The sequence below is a fragment of the Excalfactoria chinensis genome, chromosome 6, assembly GCF_039878825.1.
Source record: "Excalfactoria chinensis isolate bCotChi1 chromosome 6, bCotChi1.hap2, whole genome shotgun sequence".
Classification (NCBI taxonomy): domain Eukaryota; kingdom Metazoa; phylum Chordata; class Aves; order Galliformes; family Phasianidae; genus Excalfactoria; species Excalfactoria chinensis.
The window spans coordinates 22990078-23000011 of NC_092830.1; the positions used below are offsets into that span (position 1 = coordinate 22990078).

The window sequence follows — 9934 nt, forward strand, 5'->3', positions numbered from 1 at the left end:
ATGGACATAAAATGGAGCATAGGAAGTTTGCACCTCACTGTGAAATAACTTCTTTACAGTGAGGGTGATGGAGCACTGGAACAGGCTACTCAGGGAGGTTGTGGAGTCTCCTCTGGAGATACTCAAGACCCAGCTGGATGCCTACCTGTGCATCCTGCTGTAGGGAGCCTGCTTTGGCAGGTCAGTTGGACTTTACCTTTAGATGTGCCTTCCAGCCCCTACAATTCTGTGACTCTGTGATCATCTGTGCACAACAGAACTCTTCATACTTAGAACCACACCACAACAAGTTAGAACACACCACAGAGAGTTCCAAATCTGAGTTTGCAGATCCCATCTCAGTTTTGCTGCAGGAATTGTTGCAATATCCTTTATAGAAAAATGGAAAACATTATGCTTTGTTTGTTTTCAGCTACAGTATTATAAGGGATTTTCCTTTAAAAGACTTAATCCTAAACATATCATTTCCCCCCTAATTGTCCTACTTGTTCTACTCTTTCAAAGGAACCATCTGACAAGCATTTACCCTTGTGTTTGCTAAATAATACAGTAAAAGCTCATTTTAAATGCAGAGCTGATCCTACAGCATTTCCTTTCATTTCAGTTAGTTTGTTGTTTCATCATTTTTATTAAGTGCTTAAGAGGCCATAATCACTTTTATAATAGCCAATGAATGGGAGTTGAAGTTCCACATCTAAAAGTAATAAACTTGTCAAAATCTGTAGAGTCTGATAATAAACAACATTTGTTTTGTGATGATAACTCCATCCTTACAGAAAGCCGCACTTCATAAAACTTGAATTGAATTGTATCATATGCCTGATTACTGGGAATAAAGATGCCAGGCACCTGGGAGATTGGCTGTGGGAAGTGGTAAGAGCATGCAAAGCTCAGAGCAAGCAAAGCCCTCCAGCTCTCAGTAAGAAAGCATAGTGGTGCTCTGTAAAGGCTATGTGTGGCTACTGGGGGAAAAGCTGTCTGGATTATCTGAAGCACTGAAGTCAGGTTCCTGTGAACAGCAATTTAAAAATGACAAAATTGATATTGAGTATTCAGCTCAGAGATTAAAGGACAAAGATTGGAAATATGAAATTCCAGCTTTTTCTTCCTTTGAGGTGTTTTCTCAGCTTCAGGCTGCTCATGACATGAGTGCAGAGATTATTAATATTGTTGCTTATACTGTTTGTTGCTTACTTTTTGCTATTCCAGCAAATTAGAGAGCAGCCCTACACACTTAATGCTCTCACCTGGAGGGTTATACCAGCAAGGGACAGGTGAGCCTCTGTGCTGTGTAACTGCAGAGCCTACAGAGTAGGACATTCACATCTGCTTTCATTATTCAGGTTCCAAATGCGAGGGTCCACCTGGATGCTCAGCTAATCTGTGAGGGACAGGCAGAAGCCAGGACTCAGGAGGACTCTTTCCTAGTTTCAGCTCATGAGAAATTGTCTGCTGAATGTTCAGTGTGACCAGATGAATAAGAAGGAGCTGCAAAGGGTGAGATGAAGAGCATGGGCTTTGCTTTACACATTTTCCTCAATGCGCACAACATATTAAGGGACTGTGGCAAGAGCTTCCAAAAGTACATCTGAAACACTGACAACATTGGCTATGAAGATCTGGCTGTACATGGAGTTGTCTTGACCTTGGTCAAGGTATGTGGAAAAGATTCCCGGCCTTCCATATGATCAAATGACAGCCTCCACGTGAGTGTTGTGTTAGAAGGTTGTTTTATTACATCCGGGCCCCATGAGATTGTGAAATTATTACAGCTAGCAGCTTTTCTTGATTTTGTTGTTATTCAGACAAGAGTAGTGGAGTCTAGCAGAAACTAAGTTTCTTATCTCCACACTTACAGGTGTCTAAACAGCCTGTGCTGTCTTTCTTAGTCAATACACAATTTCAAACTGACCTTGAGGGTTAAAGATGACTTTTTACATACTGCCTTTTGGAATTGCTGGTACAGAAATCAGAGTTGGCTTCAGCTTCAAGAGTGAAAAAGATAAGGATTAAATTTTAGTAGTCTTGGTTTTTATTTTTGTGGGTTTTTTTGTTTGTTGTTGTTGTTTTTGTTTTTCTTTTTCTTTTTGTTCTTTTTTTTTCAACTGATGTGCCATAGCTGGTTAAATACAGAGTTTCCAAATGCTGGGTCACTTCAAACTATGTCACTTCTTTAAGTGGGAGTTCCTAAAAAGTAAAAATGAGGAAGCACCAGATGTAAGAACTTTAACTGTTGCATGAAGCTAGTCTTATAATGTAAATGCAGACAATCTAGAGAAGTGACAGGATTTGCCTTTAGTATAGGTCCTTGTTGAAATAATTAGCACTAAAGAGAAGAAGCTTTAAAGAGCAGAGTACTGATTTGCCATGAAATATTCATTTCTAGTAAGTCATTTAAATTAGAAGTGTCAAAAAAGGAAATTGTTCCAAGGCTTCTCACAAAGTCTGTCGAACACTTGGTTGGAAAAAAAAAAAAAAAAAAAAAAAAAAAAAAAAAGAGGGGGAGAGGAGAAGAAAGTGTTGTTTTGGTTTTGCTTTCTTTTTTAACTTAAAGCTTTGAGCTGCAGCTTGCCATGTTTGGGTTATCGATTATTCCCTTCACATTTCTCTTGCAAAGAAGCTGACCAAAACTCAGAAGGAAATGTCTGAAATTTATACCTAAGTCTTTTCTCTCATTCCAGCAATCAGTATTCTGAGATATTAAGACGTAAACTAGCAAGACTGACCCAAGTGTTGGTTAGAGCTGTTCTGGAAGATTTGTTACCACCTAAAACATGAGAAATTCTTCTCAACTGACGGCTTTATAGTAATGAGATCTCAATATAAATTTAAAAAGCCTTCATACTGTGGCAATGTTGGAAGAAATTCCCTTTGTTCTGTGTTGTAGCAAGCTGCCAGGCAATGTCATCCAAATGTCTGTTTGGTAGCTGAAAAGATTTTCAGTGAGACTTCTTACTAAAATGAGATGTTATATTTCAAAAGCATCTTGTCTTTTTAAATTAGGTTGCATACATTTAATTTTACTCTGAAAAGGACAACAAGGTTCACGCCATTTACAGTTTGGCTTCACTTCATATCACTAACTTTTTATCTCCCTTTTCAACCGCCTTTCAGCAAAAAACTCTACTATGCCACTGATTTTTAGGCAGAACTGTTTAAATTAATTGGGTCTAGATTTATACCACAGAAACTAAAGGGCACAGTGGTACAATTCAACTTGCCCTCTGGAATCTGCCTTCTCATGTGAGCTGAGCTCACATGAGCCCCGTGTGCAACACAGTGAGTGCTTTGCTCACCAGACAGGAACAAGCTATAGAAACGGACAGTCACTGTAACATGAGCAAATGGAAAACTACAGGGATAAGAATGTCTTGTGTCCTTGATCTGTGCTTTCAGTTGTTCCACAATATGTTACCATCCATAATTTTTACTTGCATTGTGGAAAGATGTAGGAGCTTCAGAATGCATCAGGACTTGATGCAGTACACCGACTCAAAAGACCTTTTCAGTCTGGGGTGTTTGCTGTGACCCACAGATGCTCAGACATAGCCCTCTGTGAAAAATCTGCACTAGAGACAGAAGTGCTGTGTAACAGGCTGCAGAACAGCACCACAGTGTACAATGAAAAACTTTGGCAGGACTGCATTCAGCCTTAAGACAGACCACATTTCCCTCCTTAATCCAGAGATTCCAGCTATAGGACTATCCAAGAGGTTTCCATAACTGTTCATCAAGCATGCAAGAAGTAAAGATTAAACACTTCAGACTCACTAAACTGCCTTTAGTTTCCTGGAGAATTTCCCACCATATTGTAAGAAAATATAGAACAAGGACTTCATATTTTGGAAATCAGGAACAGGAAGTTCCCCTTTCTTATCTTCCTGGCAAACTCTTTCTTCAGATCTCTGAGCAGCCTATTTCCTTATTTCCAACTGTTAGCATTTAGAAAACTCATTTAGAGTTTTCTGCATCATATAGATTGCCAGTTTTTCTTACCTTCCTTTTCCTCTTTCATACACAATGGAAGTAAAGGGAAATTGTTCTCTCCATAGCTGTCACACTGCACACAGAGCCAGTCTGCCTCTCATCAATGCCACCGAGTAGAACAGGCACGAAGGAGTATTCTGGAGCATCACCTCTCATGGGCAGGACAAACAACTTCCATCCACTTCCTAAAGGTATGGTTGTCCAGGGACAATGTTACCCGCAGCATCATACAACATTCTGCTAACTCATTTTCAGAGATTTTTTGTATGTATTGCACACATGCATATCAAAGATCATGATTTTTTAGCTAAGTATTCACCTGAGTGGCTTTAATTGCTTCCTGAATAGTACAAAGAAAAGAAACAAACAACTCTTCTAAAAGAAACTTGCTGTTCAAGGCCAATACATTTGAAGCCACCCCTTTCTCTATGTAGCATGGAGAATTGTTATAAAAATGACAAATTAAAAAAGAAAAACAAGGTAGTGTTAATAAAACAACTTGACAGAAGTCACTATGACATTAATACTGCTACTTAAGGGATAAGAAAAGGGAGGGCAACTTTTCCAAATTAATTATTAAAGTTACAAAACCTTTATCAGTATGTTAATTCAGGGGCTGCACCTTTCAGATACATTTATAAGACACACCTGTTTTTTTTATGGCAAATAAATGATTACTGTCTTTGCATGGTGTTATGTTCAGCGGGACAGGCAGTTCTGGATGCTCAGCATACCTCTTGTGTGCATCAGATACTGACAACATTTTGATATGGAATTCACTGGGTCCCACTTTCTGGATCCACCAACCTCGTAGTTCTGCAGCACCGTGTACCTCCTGCAGGCAGAATGAACAGTTGCATCGTCCCTCTCGTGCACCTGTTCTGGATGTATTTACATGTGCTCTATTCTGCAAGTGCTAAACTCAGAGTCCTACAGAAGAAGGAAACTGAGCAGTTTAGCAGTGTGATGTGAAGAGCATTTTGCAACAAGGGAGTATAAAAGTACAAGTTTTAATGGTTATGACTAGAATTATAAAAATGTGGAACAAGAAAAACTAAAACAAGTTTAATTGTTTTATTATAACTAGCAATTTACTAAGAAGCAGTTTGCTCTTAATGAAACTACTCACATGAGTAAAATGGGCAGGAATTAGCTCGCTAGCTCTCCAAGGCTGAAATCTCATCACATTGGTTAGTTAGTTATTTATTCAGAACATTTTATTTATTACTTTATTGGCCTTCACAAGTAACTCTCTCTTCTGATTATATGATTGTAGTACCTGAATGTACAAATCTAAACAATTCAGCAGATGCTGCCCTCTGTAATCTGAATTTTACAAAATGTCATGGGTACTTCTTCTAAAAAGGTTGTCTGAAGCACCTTTCTCTTCTGCTGCTCTCTTGAATTGCAGTCATTGTGTGCCACCCAGAGTTGGGACAGCAAAGCCAGGGCATATGACAGGCTGCAGGGGAGCAAGAGTCACCACAGTCCTCCCATATCAAACAGCATCCTCTTCCATGTATCTCCAGAGATGAGTGACTTTAAATACAGCTAAATAATAAATGAGACTTTCTGTAACAAAACAACATCCCCAAGGAGTTACAGAGAGAAAATGTGTGGCAGAAAACTGATACTTAATATGGTTCATATGCTTACCTGTATGCTTTTTTTACTTATAAGTAGCCTCCAAACAGATTGCTTTCTCATCCTGGGAGGGACAAATGGAGGGAGGGATAAAGAATGGCAATTAAGTCCCATCTTATCTTGCTGGCAACTTAAAAAGCCTTACCTCAGGACATTCAGTGCTAAGTTGTCCCTCTTCTATGGTTGCTTCTAATGGGTCTGACATTCCTTCTTCCCCTCCATATGTGATAACACTCTGTATTTCCATGTGCTCAACAGTATTTTTAGCACATACTGCAATTCCCTAGATGGAAAGCAAAGCCACAATGTTGTATCTCACTCCAGTGGTATCACTTCAGGCTGCTGCCATTTGCTGGTAATTAAGTCATACATCCTTAATTATATCAGATACATACTAGGATAGCATTCTTTGCCCTAGAAACTTGCTGTGGCATATCATGTGTCAAATTACACCACAAGCAAAAAATATTCACTGTACTTTCTTTGAGCAGTTCTCACAATATAAAACATGGGAGCATTCCCTTCCTGCAAAGCTAGGTGCCAGAAGTGGATTTACACTCCAAATCCCAGATCAAAGGGGTCTCTGTCCGAGTCTCCCCTGTGGGTCAGCCTTGGTGCCCCTTGTTGTACAACACCTACACCAGTGTGGGGGATGATGCCAGCCTGGAATTGGTGCTTGAAGTACAGACACAGAAGGACTGTTTGGCCCAGGCATTGCTGCTGGTCCTTGCAGTATCAGGACATCTTTTCATGAATGACCTACTACCCTTGTTTGGTTTTCCCTCATTGTAGCAGAACCAGGTGATTGCGAAAGGCATACCTGCACACACACGGGAAGGCAAGTGGTGGAATGACAGCCAGTAGCTGGGAGGAAGGAAGGATGGGCAGCTTCTTTCAACAGCAGAATTTGCTTCTACTATCTGGAAGCTTTCATGGCATTTCAGCCTCTGCTGGCTATCACCAGCATGGATAACTTACAAAGAAAAGCCCAGGCATTTGTCTCACTTGAAGACAGCTACAGAAGAAACTCTTAGGACATTGAAAGCTCCAACACTAGGAAAAACTTCAGGAAAAAAGGGCAATCCTTAATTTTTCATTTATCTTTTGAAAAGCAAAGGAGTTACAAAGAAGAACCCCTTGTGAGCTTTGTTGGGTTTCTTGCTGTTGTTTTTTTCTGTTTGTTAGTTTGTTTTTAATTGCCAAGTTCAGATCTGTACGACACTGAGGATTAAAATTTTAAAACAAATATGATTAGGATCAACCTGCAGATCTGTAGAATTAAGAAAGCGAATCCCTGAGTTTTCTGTAAATAAGCTTTTGCAGAAATAGTTCACAGAGCACATAATGATCAGAAAGTGTTTGCTGTTTCACAAGGAGAGCAGTAGCAGGAAGGGAGGAGACCTGCTGACAAGGTTCCCATCAAATGATGACATGAGCTGTGTGACCTTCCCCACAGCATACTGGAGTATTTGTTGGAAAAGCAAGCTCCTGCTGGTATAATTTCAAAACGTGGCCACAAATTAGTTCTTACCTGCAGCTGTCTGAAAACCAAAGAAATCAACTCAGGTTCTTCATATTGCCTCATTCTGACAGGAGGGCCTAAAACATTTGCATGTCATGATTACCATAGGTGTGTGTTGCTAAATCTTGGCCACTAAGTGCCAAGTGACATAGTTTCATTATCTGTTTATTTTGACATCACTGAACATAATATGAAGTAATTATTGATGAATGCCTCTATAAAGGAGCATACCCAATGAATGCTGAAATTCTGTCATTCTTCAGAGGAAAAAAACAAAAAAGTGTGAGCAGTGAGTACATTACATTATGTATGAGCAAATGTATAATCTTGTCTTCATGCATTTTTGAAGCTAGTTGAATTCCAAGGAGTGAAGAGATCTAAACTTAAAACATATTTGTCTGTAACATTATCTTCCTTCCATAAATTCTCTTTGCTTTACAAACAGATGGAGTATTCCTCTCCAAGAGGGGTAGAATAAAGAAGTCATTGGTCACAGTTATCTCTGGGAGATAAAGCTCTTCCTTACCTAATTGGTAGCAGTAGGGTTTTGTCAGCAATATGTCATTATTTGGGGGTGATGTTATGTCCACTTGAGGAGTTCTCCCTCTCTTCCTCACTTCTGGTGAATCCATTAGGATAGTTCTATTTCACCTGAAACAAGTGTTACTAATGAATGTTGCTAGGGGATGCTGCCCTGGGATTATTACTTCTTATTCTTCACTGATAAGAACTGTACTGTTGGAGAACGGGGGAGGGAGGGAAGGAGGTGATACAGTAAGCTTCTGCATTAGTTAAAAGTGACTAAAACATCTGCAACCACTGCATAAATAAGGCATTCCACACCTTTAAAAACTTTAACACACTCTATTTGGGGAATAAACCAAGCATCTGTGCTGACAGCTTACATGCCAAGTTTCAGCTTGATGAAAATTTGAGCGATCCTCGATTAAAAACTGTGAAATATCAGGAGTTTATAAACAGTACCTGATCCTAACTGACATTCCAAATAGATGGTAATTAAGCTGCAGTATTTATATAGCACACTACTTCATACACTGGAAAGACAGAAAGCAATCTCCTTCTTTAGAAGTACTGCGCCAAGTATGTGATTGGGTCACCTGAAAGGTTATTATAAATAGAGCAACTTGGCTGATTACAAATGACATTATAACTTGGTGCTGCTGTCTTGGGAAGGAGTCTGTACTCTAGCTGTGATCTCCAGCAAATCAGATGCCTCTGTATTCAGTATCAGCAAATTCTGTATTATCAGCTGAAAATATGGGAGACAGTGCTATATGCACAGCCCCTCTACAGGCTTTTCAACACAGGGCAGGTCTACTCCCATCTCCTTGTCTGCCTCTTCCACTCTGCAAAGGCTCAAAGCAAGCTCTGCAGGACCCCTCCTCTGCTCATTTCTTTTCCTAGAGAGGTCAGAGGGAGCAGTGCAGGACGGAATAGTGAGATGAGCCCCATCCATCACGCAGACTTATAAGGAAAGTGATGTTCTGCTCACACCAGCACTGGCTAACAATGCTGAGATGAAGCTAGTCGAGAAAAAAAGCTTTCAGATTTATTTTTGGGAGACAGATTTCAGTTTCAAGACTTGTAATGGTTTATACAGGGACCTGGCATAGCTGTTAGTTCCAATATCTCATATTCATCATGAAAAGTGTTTGTGGTGCCAGGATTCTCTACTGCTTTGCTGTGTGTCTTGGGGACTCCATTCAGTGAGGGTTTATAGACCCAGTGGGGGTCCACAAGATTATGTAGAGGAGAAGATCATTGTGAAAATGCTGGAAGATTTATTTTTGAAGGAGAACAAGTGCAGGAAAAACACAAAGGGGAAGCAGGGAAATATTTCTTAAAAGAGTACTACTTGGGAAGAAGTCAGATACATCAGTTCTATTATCTGGACCAACGTTTGGCTTTTATAAATTTCTACCACTGGAGTTAAATACCGTTTCTTTATGATATTCAGTTGTATTAGCATCATCCTATTTGTTCCATGCCCACCGATAAGACTTTATTGTGCTTTAATTCGAAAAGGAGGTTTACAAGAATAGAAACTGTTTAGGAAGAAACAAGTACTGGTTGCCTGAGGATGCATCCTGAAGGCTGCTGTGAGGTACAGCCACAGGTGGATTCACACATGGCTGCAGTTGAATGTGAGGAATAGGATTTGGGGAGAAACATCCTTGGGGTGTACTCCACTGCAGGAAAAGCCCTTCCACCATCCTGGAGGAGAGGGTACCCCTCTGCTTTGGGTTCTGGTAGATTTGTAACAACAGATGAAAAGCAAGGCTGGCCTCCCTTACAGAGCAGCTAGAAAAGAAAGGCAGGAAAGTAGCAGGTTCGAGAGCAACAACAATGCCTTCCAGTGGGTGAGGGCACGGGCACTGCCCCTGCCCTCTGATTGCACTCACTGCTGCAGCTGTCAGGCCTTTCCTCCCTGCGCAAGGCAATACCTCTGCATGCTGCTCAGACTTCTCTCATGTAGAATAATTAGTCGTTGTCTTTTTAAGAAATGGGAAACGCAACGAGACGTTTAGACATGACAAAGGGAACATTAGATAAGGCATCTTTAGGTGCGAAATTCTCAACAGCCTTCAGGCATCCAGCTCTTAATCCTGCCGACACTAACGTACGAGATTGACAGGGCAAGCGACACAGGTACCATTAGTTCCCAAAATGCGCTAATTATTGCACACGTGATCTAATCCCAGACTTCCTATTTTCGAAGCGCAAACTCAAAACATCTCAGTAAATCCCCGTGCGGAGCGG

General features: G+C 40.4%; 1 long non-coding RNA gene across 1 annotated transcript; it reads left to right on the plus strand.

The window, feature by feature from the left end:
* The first annotated feature begins 1358 nt into the window (after positions 1 to 1358).
* LOC140254291 (uncharacterized) lies at positions 1359 to 4889 on the plus strand. Its single transcript, XR_011904134.1, has 3 exons — positions 1359 to 1655; positions 4053 to 4178; positions 4691 to 4889. It is a non-coding gene; the product is annotated as an uncharacterized lncRNA (long non-coding RNA).
* The last annotated feature ends 5045 nt before the right edge of the window (positions 4890 to 9934 follow it).